Source organism: Phasianus colchicus, chromosome 5, assembly GCF_987193195.1.
Source record: "Phasianus colchicus chromosome 5, bPhaCol1.hap1.1, whole genome shotgun sequence".
NCBI lineage: Eukaryota > Metazoa > Chordata > Aves > Galliformes > Phasianidae > Phasianus > Phasianus colchicus.
Window position 1 is genome coordinate 17226657 of NC_143440.1, and position 21733 is coordinate 17248389.

A 21733-nucleotide genomic window follows, 5' to 3' on the forward strand; every position below is an offset into this window, starting at 1 on the left:
ATTAGCACTGGTGCAAGGAGCTGTTGCAAACAGACAGACACTCATAGGTGAACTGTAGTCCTGCAACTTGCTGAGACATCTTGAAGAAAAGACAGAATTCTAAAGCTGATAAATGGTTAAGGACAAAATCTATATAGGCACACGCCTATCTAATTATGCAGTTATACAGACACATACACACAGAATCATAGAACGGCTTAGGTTAGAAGAGATCTCTAAGGATCAATTAGCTCCAACCCCCTGCCATGGGCAGGGCTGCCCCACATGAGATCAGGCAGCCCAGGGCCCAATCTAACCCGGCCTTGAGTGCATCCAGGGATGGGGCATCCTCAGCCTGTGCCAGTACATCACCACCCGCTGAGCAAAGAATTTTTTCCCTAACATCTAATTTAATTGCTTCTCTTTTAATTTAAAGCATTCCTCCTTGTCCTACCCACCCCTAGACCATGTAAAAAGTTGTTCCCCTTCTTGCTTATAACTCCCTTCAAGCACGTACATCAATATACGTGAAGCTATGCGACTCCAGGAAACTGAGCATTTTCACACATACACCCAATTAAGGTTGTATTTCCTAATAAGTGTAGCATGCAACATGCTTTGAACTCTACAGCAATGCCTGACATTATACAAACACTCTCCAAAAAGTAATGAAGTATTTAAAAAACAAACAATCAAAAAAACCCGCCCAAACCCACGGAAAACCAACAGCATTTTTCAAATGGGGATGGGGGAAAAAGGTTAAGTCCTCATTTAGAAACGGTATGTAGCTATATTCAAAAATCCCTCAGTGATGACCCTAGAGGACCCAGGCAGTTCCTGGATCACGTGACAGGAATGCAACAACACACCTGGCTCAATGGGCCATAATCACTGAGGTTGGAAAAGACTTCTAAGATGACCAAGTCCAACCCCAGTCCACCCCCACCGTACCCACCGACCTCATCCCTCAGTGCCACATCTCCCCTTTCCTTGTACACCTCCAGGGACAGTGACTGCATCCCCTCCCTGGGCAGCCCGTGCTGCTGCATCACCACTCTTTCAGAGATGCTCCCTAACATCCAATCCGAACTTCCCCTGGTGCAACTCGAGGCCATCCCCTCTCATTTTATCACTGTCACCAAGTAAAACAGGCTGACTCCCACCTTCCCTCTTCAGATCGATGTAGAGAGCAATAAGGTCTCCCCTGAGCCTCCTCTTCTCCAGAACCACCACAGCTCCCTCAGCCATGCCCCATCAGAGCTGTGCTCCAGACCCCTCACAGTTCACTGCCCATCTCTGGACATGCTCCGCATCCTCAGTGCCTTTCCTGCAGTCCGGGGCCCCAAACTGAACACAGCACTGGAGGCGCAGCCCCACCAGAGCCGAGCACAGGGAGAGGATCACCTCCCCGCTCTGCTGGCTGCGCTACCGCTGATACAAGCCAGGATGCTGCTGGCCTTCTTGGCCACCTGGGCACACTGCTGGCTCACGTTCAGCCGAGCACTGACCAACACCCCCAAATCCTCTCCTTCCGCACGGCTCTCAGCCGCTCTGCCCCAGGCCTACAGACGGCTACAGGCGCTCCCTTCCCTCCCACCCGGCTCCCTGCTGCCCCCTAGGGCCTACCGTTCCGCCCGGGCCTTCCCCACCGCGGGGCTGGGAGGGGGACGGACGCCCCTCGGTGAGGGAGGCCCGGGCGGGGAGGGCTCTGCCCCGCCGCCATTTTGTGCCCCCCGCGCTCACCTCAGGCCGCCTCCGCGCCGCCGCCGGTGCTGCCCCAGCGTCCGCCGGGTGTGAGAAATGGCTCATCCAACGCAACGGAGCGAGGAGGGAAATTTTAAAGAAAAAAAAGAAGAAGAAAAAAAAAAAGACGGCGAGGAGAGAAAAGGGAAAGCCGAGGGACCAAAAATTTAAAAAAGTGAGAGGAAAGGAAAAAGAAAAAAAAAAAAAGCACGGAGGTAGTGGTGAAAAATAATTCCGAGTGGGGGGAGGAAAAAAATGGCGGATTAAAATCCAAGATGGCGGCGCCGAGGGGCGAGCGGTGCAAGGGGGAGGCGATGGAGCGAGCCGCCGAGAGATCCCTCCGCCGGACCCCGCGAAAAAGAGTCCCCCGGGCTCCCTCGCAGGGACCCCGCGGGGCGGCGGTGAGGGCCGGCGGTGGCCGCCGCCGCTTCCTCCTCCTCCTCGCGTTTCTCTTTCTGTGTCGAAGGCCTCTTTCCGCCGGGCAGCCGAGCCGGGAAATCCGTCGCTCCAGCCACCGCGCTTCTAAGTTTCTTCCTCTCTCTCCCGCGAAGCCGCGACCTCCTCGCCCCCTCCGGAGAGGCGCCGCCTGCCCCTGCGCTGCCGGCGGCGGAGGGACACCGCGGCTCCAGCCTCTTGTGCCCGCTGCGCGGAAGGATACACCGCTCGAAAGAAAACCGAGCCCTCCTCCTCCTCCTTCCTCGAGCCGCGCCGCTTCCCGCCTCCCCCTCACGCGGGCCGGCGCGGGGGCAGGCCGCGCCTCAGCGAGCTGCCGCGCCTCGCCCGCGGCGGACGGACGGCGGGGACCGCAGCGCCCATGACCGCTCGGCGCGGCGCAGGGATTCCCGTGGAGAAAACGAGGTCCGGGCCGCCCCGCCGCTCGGCGGTGCGCGGGGCGTAAGAAGCGCCGGCCGGCTGCGTGCTGCCGGGATCCCTCCGCCCGGGGCTGCCCTTTAAATGTGAGGCGTCCCGTTGCAGGCGCTGCTGGTCCCGGCGCTTTAAGGGTAGAGCGGTGCGGTGGCCCCCCCGCCTACGGTACGCGGGCGTCCCTTCCCCAGCCTCAAACCCGGTGCGTGGCCGTGGGCCGCCACCTCAGCGAGCAGCAGGCACCTGCTTCCCCTTGCGCCCTGACAGGGCTCTTTAAAAATGGCGCCCAGCCGCTCTGCTCAGGGAGGCGCGCCGAGAGCGCCGCGGTGCCGCCTGCGGCCGGCGGGGCGGCGGGGGCTGCTCTCCCCGCCGGGCGGTGCTGCTGTGGGCGCCGACGGGGTGTGTTCCCAGGGCAGCACCTCGGTGCGGTTGTTGGCTCACCCGCACAGCTGCGTTCTGCTCAAAGTTCACAAGTTTTACTGCGCGCCCGATATTTTTTAAGTTGCCCTTTGTGTTTCTTGACGCAGCGGTACGGTTTGTTCTCAGGCGTAAATTTTATTTTTATAAGTTTAGCAGAAGCTTTCAGAGTATTTGCATTCGCTATCAGTCACCGTGAACGTTTGTGGGAACGACTGGCTGCAGAGAAAGTTCTGAGAGCCGTTTGCCAGTATTGTGGATTCCTCTGTAGTCATCAGAGAATCACAGAACGGTTTGGTTGGAGGGGATCTTACAGCCCTCCCAGGTCCCAGTCCGTGCCGTGGGCAGGGCTCGTCCTCAGCAGCTCGGGCTGCCCATCCAGCTCTGCCCTGAGCTCCTGCAGGGATGGGACATCCACAGCTCTCTGGGCAGCCGTGCCAGAGCCTCGCTGCCCTCTGGGTCAGGGATTTCTTCCCAACGTCTAACCTGAATCTCTTCTTTTAGCTTAAAGCCATTCACCCTTGTCCTATCAGCGTTACACTGTGTAAAAAGTCAGTCCTCCTTCTGTTTATCAGCTCCCTTCGTGTACTGGAAGTCTTCTGGTGGTACTTAGTAGGAAACTCTGTTTAAGGTTGTTAATAAAACACGCTTTTCACATGGAACTGGGTTTAATTTTGCTTTAATTACCCAAGTGTTGCAGTTCCTAGAGATGGCATGGATGCCAACAGCACAAATTTTGAACAAATGGATGTTACTGTAATGGAGTTGCTCCTGAAGCTCAGCCTTGCCATGCCATGTTGTTAAACCAGATTAGTGCAGTTTTTACATTTAATTTACAAACCCCAGAAAGCTTTATTTTGACCAGAATTCGTTACTAATAGGTCAACAGGCAGTGACACTGTGATAACATCAGTAACAGCACTTGTATGTTGTTTTATAGGTCCTCAGCCTGTTCAGTGCATGCATGGAGTGGGCGGACACTGCATAGCATGGGACCAGGAGATGCCATCTCTGGTCCCAGTGGCACGAAGGGATCACTGCAGCCCGGCGGTGCATGGTGAGTTTGAATGGAGCTGAAGGAAGGGCAGCAAACTTTATTTACACCCTCCTGCAGGCTCCAACTTGTGATCTGAAAGCAAAGTGGACTGAAAGGGCTCTCTTTGAGAATACATTTATCTAAAACTTACTTCTGCTGCTTTTCTGGTGGCTTTTCAGTTTGATTGCAGTCAGTTTTGTTATTTTTTCCTACCTTCTAGCAGCTTCCCACTGTAGCTCTTTCATTCAATAACACAAAATGTTGTCTTTGAAAATCAGAAAGTCAGGTGGTCAAACCATGATAGCATGCTTCAAAAATAAGTCTACTATGTTAAACTATTTTGCCTGCCCATATTTTGTTCTGAAAACCAGCAGACACATGGTAACTGGCTCCAACTAGATGTCATCAGAAATTTGTTGTATTTCGTACTGTGAAAACCCCATAGAGAATTTCAACATAACTTTCACTTCCTAAATTCATGCTATCATTTAGGCTTAGTCCTCAGAGGAATGCAAAGGGTTTCAGATCTGAAACTTTTATTGCTTCCTGGTTAATTATCAAAGAACAGGCATGATGACATTATTTCTTACAGGAGTAAAAGTTTATTTCAGTCACGTTACCCAGGATTTCAGTCACATGATGATTTTGTGACTTCCGCTGGATAATTTTTTTCTGATAATACAGGACTGAAAGATGTAGAATGTATGCCAGATGAGTGTATTTCAGTGTGCATTGGCAGCAATCAGTAGTTTTTAATTCCTGAAGTAGTGTTTCTAAATTGTAGGCAGTTACACAATTTATAAATAACTATATTTACTCTTTGCTGAGTCTGTAGCTCTTTCCACCTCGAGGAGACTTGCATTTTCAACATCTCACGTAGGCTGTGACCCTGTAATCATAATATTGCATGTTGATGTTTTGAAAGCATCCAGTTTTCACTTAAAAATTGAGTTCTTAAAATCTTTATGCGATGAGTGGTTTTGTAAATCCACATCTTTTAAGACATTAAACTTGAACTTTGGGTTTGAGTTAGGTGAGGAGACTGCTGCGTTGTGCTTGTGTAGGGCATCACACACGTCCAAGCTTCTACGTTTTCAGAACCAGACCCTCAATCCTTTCACCTCCATGAACAACAGCTGCATCAAATACTGTCCAGTGGTACAAAAACCAAATTCAATTTCCAGGAAAAGATGTGGCTTTGCTGAGCTAAATGTATCTTGTCCCTGTGTGACAGGAATGCTGCTGTTTATTCTTCTTTTATTTGCAGATCTGACTTGAAGACTGTAGTTATGAGCAATTTTGAGGAGTACAAACATGTAACTGAAAAGTCCATTGCCCACTTGACAGTTTAACTCAGCCATGTAGGCATTTGGGATTTTTTTTTTTCCTACTTTTGTTATGCAGGACTTTTGCATAGCCCCAGTGTAAGCATTTTTTGAAACAGGCATCTGTGTGTGTGTGTATGCCACTAACAAAGCTGAGTTGTCATACGTGTTCTGGCTCTCCCACAGGCCTGCTAGGCTAGGGGCACCTCATGCAGGGAAAGTTTTATAGCACTGAGAGGAGTATCTGGGAACAGAGCACACTGAATAACTCCGGGTGGTACTGCTCTGAGCCAGCCCTGAACTGTTTGTTACTCAGACACGCTTCAAGCTGATTCCCATGCATAGTTTGACCCCTCCCCCCCATTCTCCATTGCTCAGAAGCACTGAAGCCCCATTTCACTGCTCAAAAGCATTCCTATTTAGTGTACAAGCCCGATGATAAAATTTCCAAGTTTGTTAAAGCATTAACAATAACCTCTTTTAAAAATAACACTGTGTCTTGTAGCTGCTATACCTCCTGTTGCAATTTTAAATAGCATATATACTATACCCAAATCCATACAATCAATCCTGCTGATGGTAAGGGCGCAGCGATGCCACCTCGTGAAGTAGAAACAGGAGGAAATAGAAGTACAAGGAAGAGGCTGCAGTAAATCAGCAGGTGTAATGAGCTCGATTCTTCCTTTGACATAATGTTTTATCTTCTGTTGACAGTAAGCAGATTTTTGATAGCTGTTATCATTTCTTCCAAATAGTAAAAATGTTGTACAAAGTGTAGCAGGTTTCACATTGCAAAAGGCAGAGCGAGCAGTGGATAAGCACTTTATACTGCATTGGACACGCTAGGAGTTTGTTTCTTTTGTCTGCCGAGTAAGTAGATGTCTTCTTGCAATGCCTTTGAGAGGATCAATCCCTTCCACTTATATCTGTGCAGGAGCCTTAAGCACCCGATGCTGCGCCCCCGGGAGGAGCCATGAGGTAGGTGTGCCACTGCCATCGACGTGTGATTGCTTCCAACTGGGGTCACAGATCAGTTTGTACCGATGGTTACAAACTTGAAGTTAAACATCACAAGTGCATGTGAAAACGAATAAAATTAAAGACCATTTTCTGTCAAAATCTTCATAATTTATTAAAAAATACACATTTTCTCAGTAACAGATGGTCAATAATAGATGATAGATGGCCTCCTCTGTGTAAATTAATGGCTGTAATTCACTTGAGGGCTGCTGCTGATGTCATAAGCTGCCAGAGTGCAGCTTGAGTGATTTATTAACAGCTGCAGAAATCCTAGAGTGAATTACATCCTTGTATTCACTTAGGGTCTGCAGATTGTTATTTATAAGACATGGAGGTTTGTGTTTCTTCTATATTATAGGAATCTTTTATATGATTGTAATATATGGACATGGTGCAGGACTGACCAGTGTGGAAGTTCAGCTCCCCGTCTGCAGCAAAGGCAGTCAGATTTTCTCTACTAACACTTATCAGCATCAACCCTTTATTTTTAAAAGAAGCTAATCAATATCAGCAGATGTTCATTTAAATCCTGCTTTGTGGGCTTTTTTTCCCCCCAAATGTCAAATACAAATAATGTCAGTATCTTCTTTCCCAGGAACACCCGTGTTCACTCAGTGTTTGCAGTCACTGCCCCTCTTCACATTGAGCTATGTCCAAAACAAAAAGATAGTTGAGAGGTTGATGCTAGAGAGGAGTAAGTGCAATTTCTATTAATATCTTTGTGTAGGAAGGAGGCAACAGATTCAGAAGGCTAGAAAAGGTGCCTGGAAGCCAGAATCTCTCACATACAAGGAAGAGATTGTCCCATCTCCTAATGCTACCTCTATGTAGGGAGAAAATCGTACCTTTCTTCCATAAAATTCCTGCTCAGTAAAAGAGAATGTTTTCTCTGTGGCAGACCTCAGAATATGCTCATCTTACACATCAGCCCACCTTAACATTCTCTCTACAGTGATCCATGCTTCCCAGATTTATCTCATCCTTCTAAAACGTGAACATGTGAAAGCAAATTAAATAATATTCATTTCTGTAACCTTCCCATCCTCCTGAAAAGTGGGAATAGGTGTTACAAAATCCTGTTTCTCAAACAAGGGATATATTTCCAACAAGTTATGTAAGTCCTAGAGGAAGAGTGAAGGGGAAACGAGAATAAATAATGAAGAGTTGCATGGCAGGAAGGAACAGTCAGAATTCATTTGCAAATGACTATTATTTTTTTGCTGAAGATGTAAAATTTCTCAACAGAATTTCACAGTGAGTGTTTGGATGCTAGCTAGATTCCAGTGAGAATACTTCCAGCTTTGTCTCTTAGTTTTATTTGTCTGTGGTTAGATCTTGCTGGTCATTACGAGAAGCTGCATTTATTGTCAGCAAGAAATACTGCTTTGCTACCAAACAACTGCTGTTTTACTTCTGCTTTCATTCACCAGCCTCTGTCTATATGACTGACCTGTCTCTAAGAGGCACAAATTACGATTTTTTTTTTTTCACAGAAAACAATTTGAATAAAAACAGGCTCTAGAAATTGTTCAGTGCCTTGAGGCAGAGTCCTTTGAAGTCATTATGAGTTCACTAATTTCAGCAAGCCTATTATTGCTATTATAGCGTCATGGACAAAGCCCAGTCACTTCGAGATCCCACTATGTTAGATATTGCATGAATGTACAGAATGGTATCAAGAAACAGGAAAAATGTCTTTTTTCTGCTTTCTGGAGTGGAATGCTGCCTTCCTGATTCTTTTGAAATTGCCTACAGATTTGTAGTAGCCAAAATTTGTATATCCAAAAGCTTGACTCTTCTTTCTTAGTTTTTAAATGTTTAGGAGCTACACATGGGACAGATGATCAACTGGACCATAGCCTGTCTGTGATTTGCAACTTCCAGGTAATTTCTGAAACAGGCTCCTCTACTTCCTCTCAAATTGAATCTGAATCAGTTTATTTCCTTTTTCTCTTCAAATTGAGGTTAGTTTGTTTGTTGATTTGTTTTTGTTTGTTTGTTTTGTTTTACGTGTTCTGCATGTCTGCTTGTTAACTTTGGACTCAGTTTATACGGAGGATGCGGTGCAAAAATCTAAGAGCTTGTCAGGTAACAAACTTAAGTTGCACTGATGTGTCATTTTCATGCTTTATGGTGACAAGTTTTATTGTCTCCCTGTAGCTCCATTGTCATTCAGAGATTCATTATATTGTCACAGATTTTCCATTTTCTTTCATCATATGGACAAGGAAAGCCATTAGTTCGGTACTGTTGCAGTACTCAGCACCTTTCTGTAGTCTCCCTTTTATAGTTGGGCTTTTCCTCCTTGTCCAGAATGGCAAATCACTTGAAGATTGTGGAGTCCCAGGTAATGATGTACATTATTTCTCCCTGTCTCTGCCTTATTTCTGTAAGTTCTGAGACAATTTGTTCCACAAACAGCGGCAAGCAGCCTAATGCTCTCAGTCCCTCAATTCCTATAAATGACAAAATGAAGGCAGTTGTCACATGAATGGCTACCAAGAGAAACAATGTGCTATTTACTATTTATAGATTCATGGTAAATAGCAGTGGAGCAGGTTTGGCTATGCAGTCTCTTTGAATCAAGCAGACTGCACATGTAGTAAGGGGGGGATGGGGGTGGAGTTTCGTGTATGCATTACAGAATTCTAAAGCCAAAAATTATGCTATCTGCAGTTCTGTCACTGAACAGTCTCCAGCTGTGCGAACAGCAAAGGCAAGCTTAGTGTCAAGTGGGTGAATGCGAACAAACACTCTTTCACCTTGCAAGCTTTGTTACTGTTAAAGATGGTGTTTTGTTTGTTTGTTTCTTTTATATATATATGTACATCAGGTATAGCATCCTGGAAAATTTCTGGTGGGTACTGCTCAGAATGCAATAGAGCATGCTGCTTGAGGTGTTATTTGTCTGTGTATATTGCTTGAAAGATCTATCTCACACTTGAAAAGTGTTTTTAAAATGATCCAAAGGGTATCCTGCTTATTTCACGCTTTTGTTTGTGATTTTTGAGGCACTGACTGTGTTCTGCTCATTATCTGACCATATAATCTAATAGTAATTATTTTCTGGTCACAGCTTTTGGTTGTATTGGAGAGAGATGCTGATATTCAGCTTTTTCCTTCTCATACCAGTCAGGTGAGCCTTTGGTTTTCTCCTGATGGGGGATAGGTCTCAGGTGCACTTTTGTAATCCATGGGATGCTCACTCCTGTTAGGCTCTATCAGTACTAAAGACTTACTTCCCAGTGAGTGTTAGATCCACATGTGAATTGTGTTTCCAGTCTGGCATAAACCACGCAGGCACTTTAGCAAGAATGAATCCCATGAGAAGGGTGTTAAATCAAGCATGATGCTGTGGATCCCAGTGGATACCTAAAGCTCGAGCTATTGTTTCCAGAGAGGTTGCTTTACCCAGGAATGGTGCAGTGAGGAGAGAAAATTGTGGGTATGTAATTTTAACTTCCTCACAGGGTGAGCATAAGGATTTTTCCTTTCCTTATAAAAACATTAAAAATTAGGGGGAAAAAAAAAAAAGGACGTTTCTGTTAAGAGATAAAAAATAAGTCATGTGAAATGCTGCAGCATTCCTGTCAAGCAAAATTTTTTGCATTCGTGACTTGCTCAGAAAGAAAGAAAGCTATTTTCCAGTACAAGACTACACATTTCAGAAGTGTAAAAGAGGTTAATTTGAAGATAGGGAAAGTATGAGGAGTTAAATTCTGTCCTTGGCTGCTTCACTCATTTGTTATTGGGAAGAATAAAACGTATGAGCTAAAGCAAGTTTGGACAAGATACATCAACAAGTACAAGAGAGGAAAACAGCTTGAATTGAATATACACAGCTAAGGAAACTCTTTTTTTCCCCCGCATCTGCATTAAGATGGAAGCTAGTACCTTTCAGAGGTAGCTTTGGGAGCAGATTGGAAGGAAGACAGACAAAATGTCCTTTAAAAGCTAGGCAGTTTTTGTTGGTTGTTTGGAGACAGTACCAGCTTATCAGCTATGTAGTCAAAATCACTTGCTTTTTTTTTTTTTTTTTTTTTCACTAAAGCTGTAGGGTATTTACAAATCATGGTGCTTCTCTGCTGAGGCACTTCTCCAGGTTCTTTGCTGTATCACCCTTACAGTTCTGCAGATGAGAATGTCACACTATTCTACAGGAAAAGGATTATTGTTTTAAAGCACTTTCTAAGTTTCAGGGAGGTTCTGGAAGGCCTAAGGCAAATACAGTCTACAGAGATGGAATTTTCTGTAACTCTCCCATTTATTTTCCTGATCACCAATGCCAAGCTTAGGCTGACTGAGACAGGCTGTTGACCTACTCTTTTTGCAAGTATAAATTATCACAAAGGAGGCAGTAGCTGCTCTAGATGCTGTGGAAAATTTTGATCTTTATTCCAGTTGGCCATTTTGTTTGTGTAATGTCTGGTAGAGTCTCTGGAATAGGTAACTCAGGCTTGGTTACTTCAAACTGAAAGAAAAGTAGATCCCAGAAACATACATTGATGGAATCCTTTGGAAGGGACCCTTAGAGGCCATGTGGTCCAATTCTCCTGCAATGAACAGGGATACCTACAGCTAGATCAGCTGCTCAGCGTTCTGCCTGACCTTGAATATGTCCAGGGACGGGACATTCACCACATCTGCCACCAGATCATTTGCTCATGTATAGTTTTCAGTTTTACAGTTACTTCATGTGCCTGTGATAAGAAAGTCTATCTCAATGGAATGAATGGAATTACAGCTTTGATAACGTTCTGTCCTTAAATATGATAGAAAGTCTCTGGACTCCAAAGAGCAATGCATTAAATTTGCCTCAGTTATTACTGCTTCAGGAATTGCCGTAATTGACCTGCTTCCTTGTAACTGTACGTGTAAAACACATTGAAATGTATTCTGTCTTCCTGCTTGCTCTCTGAGGAACTTTTCACAGGTGTAGCACAATACAACCCCAAATCTTATTTAGTGGTGTTACTGGAAATTAAGCTTTTTTCACTCCTTTATGGCTACGTCCTGATGACTTGGTCCTTTCTGTGAAAATGCGAAGTGGCAGATGTAAGAGGGGTGATTACAAATTGAGCCCCTGTGAGCATGGCTGATGCTGTTAATGACAGAAAGATGGGATCAGAGAGTCTCAAAAAGATGGATTTCAATGTGTTCGAGGAGTACCTGTCTATTCTGACTCTGTGGAAAACGCTTTCCTCTTGGTCATGCTCAAAAGCTGTCTGCTTGCTTTTCTACTCAGTTGCAACCATTTCCTAACAACTTGCAGAGGAAAGCACAAAATCTTTCTGTTGAAAATGTGACCACAAGAGGTTAGGAAAAGGACCAGAATGACAAATTCCCCCATATAGTTCTAATTTTGTATATGAATCATTTCACTGACCATTGTGGCTCCATCTGTTATTTCCATTCTCTCTCTCTCTCTAACATCTATCCATGAGATAATGGCATCTATCACATAAAAGTTGCCCCAGTGTACAGATGCTGCTCTAACAAAGTGTTGACAAAGAAACTGCCTATGCTTAATGACTGAGTGCAAATCTGGCTTGCCTGATTCAGGTGTCTGAGTCTGTAGCTGAAGGCCTGCCAAAAATGCCAAAAACTCCAAGTTGCCTCTGAGGTGAGGTAGAGTGAAACAGGGAAACTTCCTTAGGGGGAAGTACTGTGTCCAGATATGGAGTCCTTAGTACAGGAGGGATGTGAACATGTTGGAGCGTGACCAGAGGAAGGCCACAAAGGAATGGAACGCCTCCCCTATGATAACAAACTGAGAGCTGAGGCTGTTCAATTTGGAGAAGAGAAGGCTCCAGAGAGACCTGATAGTGGCCTTCAGTATGTTAAGGGGACTGTAAGGTGAGGGACGGGCTCTTTTGCAGGGTAGGATAGGACAAGGGAAAATGGTTTCAAACTAAAAGAGTAAAAAAAAAAATGAGTATGGATATAATGAAAATGTTTTTTTACAGTGAGACACTGGCACAGGTTGCCCTGAGAGGCAGTGGATGCCCCATCCCTGGAGACATTCAAGATCAGGCTGGATGGGGCTCTGAGGACCTGATCTAGCATAGATGTCCCTGTTCACTGCAGGGGAGTTGGAGTAGATGGCCTTTAAGGAACTCTTCCGACTCAAACAATTCTATGAGTAGCAGAAACTTTCCTTGAAATGAGTACTGATCAGCAGTCCATTCCTTTTAAGGAGATTCTGGGTTTTTTTGGTCTCTGATTTAATGCATGAAGAGGAACTTTATAGTTCTGCTTTCAGAAGCACATTTTACCATCCTGTTAGAAAGCTGCTTCTCCAACATCTGTCTGCCAACACAAAAGGTCATAACGGCCTGATTTGCCACTTGCACAAGGAGTGGGAGCCTATTTTACCGTTTACCTTACATTTTACCTATGTAGCTTTCTTTGCATCATCATTAATGTGTAAAAAATTAACTACCTGCTGTCTACCATAATAAATGCTTAATCCTGAGAAAAGGCTATCAGGCTCAAATTCTATGGAGAGGTGATATGGTGGGGGAGTTGGCAGGGAAGCAAACTGCAGACACTATTTCATAGACAACTCCCTTCTAGGTACTCGTAGGACAAACACAGTTTGTGAATAATTAGGGAAAGCTGAAGGCAGTGGGAAGGCCTTCATTTCACTGAAGACCCTGAGGGTAAGAGCAGTGCCTTGTTAAAAGTCTGACAGCAAAGCTGAGGCTAACAGACTATATCAGATCTTGTGTATCCACAACAGAATTCCAGGCCCTGTGGTCCTGTGCATAAAAGGAACTGTGTGCAAGCCCCAGCTGCTAAAGATGTTATTGCATCCTCAGCGTTGTGCTAAATGCAAAGGGATTAGTGTACCTTGACAGCAATTTGTGAAGGTTTTCTAATTTACAGCTGTCTCTGGAAGTAATTGAGCGAGTTTTTGCTTTGCTTTTGTGTTGACATTGGGAAGCACAGAAGAATAATCGTGGTTTTTCCTGTCCAGCTTTACTCCTGGTAGTGTGTTCTTCTTCACAGGAGAGCAGAAATAGCTGGTATTTAACAGCAACTCCTTTAAAGAACTGCATGACTGAAATCTGAACTTGTTCTTCTTTACAGCTGCCTGATAAGCCTGAGCTTTCTTTCCTTTATGGTGGAATATCATAAACAGTCCTTTGCTTTTTTTTTTTTTTCATAGAAACATGTAATTTCTGACATGTATTCACTCTTGACTTCTGCCTTCCTTTTTTGTCCAGAAAATACAGATACTCTAGGTATTTGTAACAGATCAGTAGTTTGGGTTACAATACAGATGTGTTAAAACCTACTTAAAATGATATTTGGGCTGCAAACGCAGCTAAATGCTAAATGTCAAACTTATATTTCACAAGATTGTCTCCTGCATCAGCTCCTCTGGTACGTAGTTCCTGGTCTCCCAGACCTTTTGCATCCCATAATAACAGCTAGCCTGCTCTCTATGATTTTCTTCATCCAGTGTCCATTAGGAGTAGCAGGCAGGGCCAGTAGGACAGGGTTGGCCAGTTGCACACAGCCTTACCCCAGAGAACTCACTTCATGCCAATGCCCTCTTTCCACTCATCGTCTTGCCAGAGCCATTCAGGGCATCTCACGCTCATCAGGTCGGACTTTACTGTTAAGGCTGAACCAAAGCTTTGTGTGTGGATTTCAGGTGATACCTTCTGCATTCTCTTATAAATTGAGATACTTCTTGCTCTTATTCTTTTTCCAGTTACTTAGTGTTGCAGTTAAAACTCTAGGGAGCAAGCATAATTGACAAGCGATCAGCTAGTGGGCGGTACTTGTATGCTCTTAAAAGTCCAGTGTTCCCTTGTGTGACACCCTTGTGTGAATACATGTTCCCTTCAGACTGGGAGCAGCATTTTGTAGTTAGTGACCAAGCACCGTTCTCTTGAGTTATTCCGTTACAGCACATTCTAGCCTGTAGTCCACTCTGCTACACCAGGAAATGGAAATTCCACAGGCCTTCAGCCAGTAATTTGGTCATTAACGATATCAGATAATTAATAGTAGGCATTTTGCAAAATCCTTGCTGCCTGTGGCTGATTGTACACCTGTCTATCCCTCAGTGTGAAAATTGTTCTTATTTCACGAGTAAGATGATTTGATTTGTATCTGAGCCTTCGGTCCCTTTGGAAGCAAAAAGTTTTCTGAAGTGGAATTTCGTGGAGGGAATTTTGACCAGTGGTCTATTAATGGACTTGTGGTGAGACAGCAGATACGCGCAACAGAGTGACAGTGCCCTTTTATATTCTTTTGGACAGCACAGTGTCAAGCTTGTTTTCAAACATGGGATTGAGGGATCTTTGCTCACTTGCTGTTTACAATCTCATTTATGATTCCACTTCTAATCTTCCTCTTTTAGGAGAAAACTACGAAGTTGGGTGATTCATTGCTGATAATACCTAACACACCCTGACTCTCTTAGCAAAACTTAGATGCAGATGAAGTGGTTGTTGCCATCAACAATGAAGTTATTTCAGAAATTTGGAGAAAACAATGGAGGGAGATGAATATATGTCTTCTTTCAGCAGTCTGTACTTAGCCTAAAGAATGTCACATCAGCTATGCATTCTTCATATGGTTATTCTTTAAGACTAGCCATGAACTATAGTTGATATGGTTGCCCATTTAATACATAATGCAAACAACGTTTTGTGCTGAACAGTCTCCACTTGCCAGATGGAATGTGCTGCATGATGTCCTAAACAGGTTGATTCCTGGAGAGACTGATATTTCTGCTGAGACTGATGAGATATTGGGGCTAATGGACTCATCAGTCACAAGATGAGTGTCACAGAAGAATCTTGGAATTCTCTTGAAGTGGAGTTAGTGATGAAATGTTTGTCCCCCATTGCGTTGGCACTACCCAAATTTATTGACTTTCAGTTTGTATCTTGATACTATACTTGTTTTCCCAAACCCTTGAAAGTGATGATACCTGTGTGCATGCATTTGCCCAAATGAACAGTAGAGACTTGTTAAAAACCGAGTTCTGTGGAAAACTGATCCTTTAAAACAATCAAAAACATATTCTGTAACTGCTTAATACTCACAGAAATATCCTCTAATCCACTGCAAGATACAGACCTAGAGAACTGAGAAATAAATAGAAACCAGGGACTATCAAATATTTTACCTTCTGAATGCTCTGTTCTTCTAGCTCATTGTCCTAAATTCTCTTTTTTTCCTTAGCAGAGCAACATGACATCTCACTTGCATTCTGAATTTTTAGAAATACAAACATTTATCAGGATATTTTTAATAAGCTGTTAGTAAAATGCTCTTCCTGTTTTCTTGCAGACTCCTTTGGAAAGTTAAGGTTCCATAAAACCCTCGAGCAGTCATTTAAAAGGAAATTTAACGATGTTTTTGTTTCAGAGCTAATGAAAGAAAAATTGGAAGGGAGGGAGAAGGGGAAGGGAAATTGAACTTTTCAAATCAGTCTCCTGCACTGAGGAAGGCCAGATTATGAATAAAACTTGTTAAAAACAAAGTTTCTAAGTAAAGGAAAAGGCAGACTGTAATTGAGAGCTACCATTCAAGGAAGCTCTTGAGGCCAACATCAGCAAAGCTTTTGGTTCACTACCGCAGCCCAGGCAGAGCAGCACTGCTGTAAAATAACTGAGGCAGAAGAAGGGTACAGTTTACCTCCTTTATGAATGCTAGGTAAGAACACACACAATAACCAGTTTTGAGTCGCTCTGACAGTTTTTTGGGGAGATGATGCCCTACAAGGTATTGCCCTTAACTTTATTTAAACCCATGGAAATCCCTTACTAGAGAGTATTCATAAGGAGGAGCTGCTGGTGTTGCTTTCAGAGAGAAGGATAAATGTTAACACTTCAATCTCAGAATTTAAGACCAGGTCTTTGGCCTTTTCTCCCCATAAATGCCATTCACTTATTGTATTTTAAAAGCTTTATCTAAGTCTTACATGTATACCTGAAGCTACAATTCAAAATCAATACCATCTTTAAAATTTATTTGATGCGTTACTGTACTGGAGAGAATTTCCAATGGCAACACTGGGAAATTAGAGATTAGTTCATAAGTAAATACCTGAGGTCCAGCCTCAGAAAGATACCCTAGTTTAGAAAGAACAACTTCATTATTTTTGCTTTTATATATGATAACTGAATGAGAATAGTTTTCCTTGTGATTCAAAGAAATGTGACTGGTATTATTTTCTTTCTTTCAGTGGCATTTTCTAGGCTGTTAACACATTTGGGGAAAATGCTTGTCTAATCAGGCTACATAAGACCAAATGCATCCTCCATCTTGGTCCCCTGGGTCATACAGAGCTCTTCACTGCATTGTTCCTCCTGGTGCTTAATCTAACCTGCTATGGAAGAGAAGCTGCTTTAATCGTGTTTTCTTGCTACACAAATTTGTCTGGCAAACTGATTTTGCTATACTTTTCTTTATGCTAGAAATCTTAACGAAACACTTTATCAACTGATGGCTTTTTTCCCCCAACAGTTTGGGTCCAGCTGCTCGTTTAACAAATAGCAGTGTTGCTCTTTTCTTTTAGCACACTCTAATAAACCAAGAGTAAATTACTGGCTGACCTACTTACCGGGATTGCTTAAATAATCCTCAATATGGCAGTATAATTTGATGCCTTAAAATACAGGGCATACAAGTTGCAAGTTAAACAAAGAAATATTGAATGTTAATGAAAACACAATTGGGTAATATAATTGCCTAAGGGATATTGTGTTTCATATCTAATATTCCCCTCCCCTTTTCTTTCCTTATCTGCAGCATTTTGTTCTTTTGTCTGGTAGACGAGCTAGTTACCCAATCTCTGAATGATCTGGGCACAACTGATCTGCAGCTAAAATAAGTTTACAAAAGAGTTGGTTGTGTTTCTATCTTTAATAGGCAGTATGTTTTAAAGGAAAGGCCAAATGCATGGTTGCATTACCCCATTTTTTGCTTTGTGTGTTTGTAGTTCATCTCTATGCAATTCCTTGCAATGTCCCTTTTAAAAAAGGAGAAAAATAGCTGGGGAGCAGGGGAATATATAAAGATACTTAATACACACATTCTACATTATCAGCATTTCATATTACAGAGCTGAGGCTAAATTTCTCCAGATCTCGAATTACATACATCTACATTCATATTTGTCCATCTGGGACAACTGTTTAATAGCAATAAGTAAAATATGAGAGAGATGCTATCCTCTCATAATTCTCTGCTTATTTTTCTTTCCAGTTGCTACCTTATCCCTGTTACACTGACCTGAATCCCCTTACTGTAAAACATTAGCATGCAGTGCACTCTACTGTTTACCTATCTAAACTAGTTACTAAATAACTCTAAGCTTCAAATAGGATGTACTTAGAGTTGCAGCTCAAATCTTGGCAAGGATGGCTCTACTTTTCATTTTTCCTGCACACCAGACTCCAAGTGGTCTCTAAGTGAGAGAGAGATTTTGACCTGAAGCTCCTGAGCATGGCTGAATTTCAGAGATGCTAAACATACAACCTGGTCATCAATATGAATAAATTACTTCATCACAAATCCTGGAGTAACCAGATTTTTAATTTCCACATAGTTGCTTGGGAACTTTTTGGGATTTAGGCAGAGGTGTACCTGTCACAGAAGAAGATACTAAGAGAATGCGTGCTTTCTGGTAAACTAAACAGCATTGTACCTTCAGCTCTGTAGAAGCCTTTACTTGTACACATAATCTTGTCTTAAACGAGGTCTATTTATTACACAGCTAGGAATTCTCTCTATCTGGATGTGTCAGATTTCTGATCTGATGAATTATAGTCATCCTAAAAAAAATGGATACCTGATCCAACAAGCATCTCTTTGCCTGAGGAAGGACACTATTGACTGAGAAAGACCCAGGCTTGTAATGGAGAAAAAATATGTGTGGTTAGAAAATGAAATCTGCTGTAACAGCTTTCAGCAAAGAACTGACAGTATCTAGATTAAACTGGAATGTTTGGTCACCTCCGTAGTTGTGGAACAAAGAACAAGACTCAAATTATACCAAGAGACACATTTGCATTCAAACAAGACTATGAGAATGAAGGACTAGATTTGGAGGAACTTGGCTATAATTTAAAGGCTTGGTAACCCTGGTGGTAGTTGAAAAATGCAAAGAGAGAAGTTGTGGAGCCAGGTTTGTTCACAGGTTGTCTTTACAGAAGAATTCGGAATACAGCTTCTTTGCTTAATTTTAGGACCTATGTAGTGCTGTCGTGTTGTCTAGGAGACTGTTGAATTATCACAAAGAATGTGATGAAAGCTTTATGAGTCATATAAGACCAGACTGGTAAAGCTCTAGAGAATTTTTACGGAAGTAATTGCGTATTGACTCTAAATGGGAAAGGACAAAGTGGATTTGGTAATTTTAAGTTCTGATAGTGATGACTAAGAATGAAGAGGAAAGGAGAAACAAGTAAAATGCATAGGATGCCACTTAGCTGCATTTCTCCATCTGTTCTTAGGATTCCAAGTATTTAATTAGCTTTACTGACATAAGCTTACTGTAACACCTAGCTTCTTATTCAGAGAGAGGAACTAGAACATGGTTGTTAAATGCAAGTGCCAAAACAATGCAAAAATTAGAGGGAAGATTAAAATCCAAACCTCCTTTGCCCTAACAAACACTTCCTTCCTGTTCTTTCCAGTCAGATTTATTCTAGAATAACGGTCACAGCAAGATCTTTGTTGAATGTCTGTATAGTAGACATTACTAAATTGGCAAGCTTTTTGCATTCCTCCTCTTAGGGTTTGTATTTATGAAGACTGCATGGAGATACTTGAACTAGCTGCAAACCAGAAGGTGTAAAATAGCCTGCATAAATCTTTATGCTGCTTGAGTTAGGTGGCTTTCAGTATCTGAACTAGTTAGTGCAACATGCCATTCTGTGGCGACATCTGAAGCCTGCAAGTCTTCAGCCTCCCTTTGCTCTAAGTGAAGGTATTTTTCCTATGGCATGGCCAGTTTCAGCTGGATTGTTCCCAGCTTTTCAGTGTTTCCTGGAGAAGGTGTGTTACTGGATTTAGTAGTACTCATTAGGAAGTTCTGGAAAAAACACAGCAAAAGCCTCTCACTGCATGCCTTTCTTACACAGCAGTGCTTGTATGCAAAACAAGATGCATTTCTTCAATCTCAGAAAAGGGTTGAAAGAAAGGTGGAGGCAGAGAGGATTTTCTCAGCAGTAGAAGGAATGAGGTTTCTCACAACACTTGCATGATCTACCCAGATGAATTCCTTCTGAATTTCCATGCCAGAGGTCAACAGGTGGAAGATCACATCTCTCAGTGGGGAAACCTGTCTGAGACACTCCTTCCAAGTGGTTTGAAAGGGTGTGGTTATATGTGCGTGTCCCAGCAAGTGCAAATTGCACTTCTTTGCTTGACTGGGCACCCTTTTGAAGTCTTCAGGAGTATAGCAGTGCCCCATCTGAAACACAGCATACCCAGCTGGTGAAAATAGGTGGTTCTCCCACTACATTTAGCATTGGTGAGGCCTCACCTTGAATATCGTGCGCTGTTCTGGGATCTGCAATATAACAAGGATATTAAGATCCTTGAAAGCATCCAGAGGAGGGCACCAAAGCTGTGACAGGGCTGGAGGCACTCTGTGAAGGAGGGGTTGAGGGCACCTGGGTTGTCTTGTCTGGAGAAGAGGTGACCTCACTGCTTTCAACAACTCCTGAGGAGGGGATGCAGAGAGAAATGCCGGGCTCTGCTCCTGGCAACAGATGGCAGAGTGGAATTGGTCCAAAGTGTACAGGGGAAGGTCAGGCTGAACTTCAGGAAACATTTCTTCACAATGAGGAAGCACTGAGACAGGCTTCCTACTGAGGTGGTGATGCCCCATGCCCGTCATTGTTGAACAGACATTTGGAGAAAGTCTCCATTAATATGCTTAGCCATGATGTGATCAGGTGGTTGTTGAGCTTTGTAGGTCCATTCAACTAAACTTTTCTATTCTAGAATAAGCTGAGATAGAAGTTTTTTTTGGTTTTTTGTTTTTGTTTTTGTTTTTTTCTGACACACTTGTCTGCCCAGAGAAGCTGGTTTGAAATCTTGTGCACTAGGCTTTAAAAGCACTGGAAATTCAGTTCCTGCTATTTCGAGGAGACAGAACAGAACACTCGGTAGCCCTAGTGAGTCTAAAATGCTGTAAAAGGTGATGCTCAAAGTGTCATGAAGGAAAATTTGAATTTGTGATGATCTAATATCTTGTGCTCAACTGTTCAATGATTTCAGTTGGGAGAGAATAAAGAATGTTTGATATTTAAAACTAAGAATATATTGGCCAAAAGAATTAGGAGGGCAACCCCCAGGGGCCAGAGGATATTGTATATGGGTTTTGTCTCTTACAAAAGGACGAAATCAATTATAAACCTTGCCAGATTGTGACTTTTTAGTCCTCTACAAAAAAATATTTGCTACAGTAGAATACAGGATCTGTTGGTACCTTTTTAAATTTTATCTTGTTATTTCAAACGAGTGAAAAATTGTCTGCTGAGAAAATGGAGGCATCTGGACATCCAGCAGTATTCAATATACAATTTAGATTAAGATGGTCACTCTCCACTTGTTTTCAGTGCTGCTGCTATTCATCTGAGACCATGCATTTGACTGAGCTTGAAAATCTGCTTGCTGTGGGCAGCCCAAGCACCAGGTTCTGTTCTGAATGTCTAACAGTCTTTCTGTCTAAACAAAATGTTGGAGAGAAATGGACAGTGGAGGGACTATTTCCAGAGAGCTGCACAGCTGGGCAACTCTGATGCTTACGCCAATAGGGATTAGGCCATGCAACTTCCTTAGACTATTAGGGAACAGAGCAGTGCCAGCCTCTGCCAGGGTACAGTGCAGTTGCATGTAGCAGTGCAATGAGTCAGGCAGCATGCAGGATGCAGCATGAAAACAGCATTTCTTCATTTGAACTGACAGCATTTGATGGAACACATCAGAAGCTATAAGGGCCAGGAAGCATTTCTTTTCAGCCGGGCTGCTGATGTCAACTTGGATAGCAGATACTCCAGCTAGATTACAGAAGCAGGGTAGAAAAAGTCTCTTCTTTCTCACAATATCCACTGGTTAATTTTACTTATTTTCCCTGGCCTTCTATGCTTTCTCTTCTCTTATACTGAGACCTCTGATATTTTCATATGGAAAGATTGAAAGCCTGTATAACCCTTGTTCTGTCTCACTTTTCTTATGAACAGAGAGGCAGGATTGGCAGGAAAATAGAGGTTAAATACCTGTACTTTCTTGTTTTCCACTTATTTAAAAAATCAGCATATATATGCACCTGTGCACAAACTGAAATTCAAAACTGGATGTCCAGCAC

The 21733-nt window shown here is 43.0% G+C and overlaps 2 protein-coding genes across 8 annotated transcripts in view; one reads left to right on the forward strand and one right to left on the reverse strand.

Moving 5' to 3' along the window:
• Window positions 1–2567, reverse strand: part of KMT5B (lysine methyltransferase 5B) — a 45913-nt gene extending 43346 nt beyond the window's left edge. For all 7 annotated transcript variants that reach the window (XR_016466766.1, XR_016466771.1, XR_016466769.1 and 4 more), the window contains exon 1: window positions 1723–2567. The gene's annotated coding sequence lies outside the window, so the exon portion shown is untranslated. The remainder of the gene's footprint in view (window positions 1–1722) is intronic.
• A 1376-nt stretch (window positions 2568–3943) lies between these two features.
• Window positions 3944–21733, forward strand: part of C5H11orf24 (chromosome 5 C11orf24 homolog) — an 87190-nt gene continuing 69400 nt past the window's right edge. Inside the window, exon 1 of the mRNA XM_090140678.1 lies at window positions 3944–4060. The gene's annotated coding sequence lies outside the window, so the exon portion shown is untranslated. The remainder of the gene's footprint in view (window positions 4061–21733) is intronic.